Raw genomic sequence first — 939 nt, forward strand, 5'->3', positions numbered from 1 at the left:
CAGTAAACAAACATACGCTATTGAGATAAACAATGCGGCGGCTGGCCCGATGAACAGGACCGGAGCCGTGCACAGACTAATATATTATAGATAAGGTACTCTCGTTATCGGGTGCAGCATTATCAACGATTGGTCGCCATCTTGTTGGTTGGCAAAAATATTATAATTTCGTATTATGCAGTTATGCACGAAGGCACATGTAAAGTGAAATGTGAATTATTTTGTAAAGTGAAACATTTTAGTTTTTTATATACTAGTATATTATAGAAAATAGTTATTTAATAATAATTCTTTCTTCTATTAATTATGCCAGTGTATTGTGCGGCATACGGATGTGATTGGTACGCTTGGTCGCATCATGTTGGTGGCCAAATTATAATTTATTATATATTCATTTTTATTTTTTTTAAAAACAAATAACTGTAATTCTGTTCTAAAAGTACTATATTATTGAAAATACATTTTAAAAAATGTTTAATGACAAAAAAATATTTTGTACTTAACTTTTAAGCCGGGGACTAATTGTCCGGGTATAAATTATGACGGGGACCAATTGTCCGGGTATATAAAACTATGACGGGGACCAATTGTCTGCATACGATATTTTTTCGCGGGGACAAATTGTCCTAGATGCATGCACGAAGGCACATGTAAAGTGAAATGTGAATTATTTTGTAAAGTGAAACATTTCAGTTGATTTTATATATTAGTATATTATAGGAAATAGTTATTAATATTTATTCTTTTGTTTATTAATTATGTCAGTGTCTTGTGCGGCATATGGATGTGCCAATAGGTCAAAATATTCATTATTTCGGAAAGTTAATTTATGTATTTAAAATAAATAAACGGTTTGGTACATACTCATGATTTGTAATACATAATAAAATAATAAAAAATAACAACAGATACGGGTCGGAAAAGAAATTCCGCCGTACG

Source organism: Rhopalosiphum maidis, chromosome 4 (assembly GCF_003676215.2).
Source record: "Rhopalosiphum maidis isolate BTI-1 chromosome 4, ASM367621v3, whole genome shotgun sequence".
NCBI lineage: Eukaryota > Metazoa > Arthropoda > Insecta > Hemiptera > Aphididae > Rhopalosiphum > Rhopalosiphum maidis.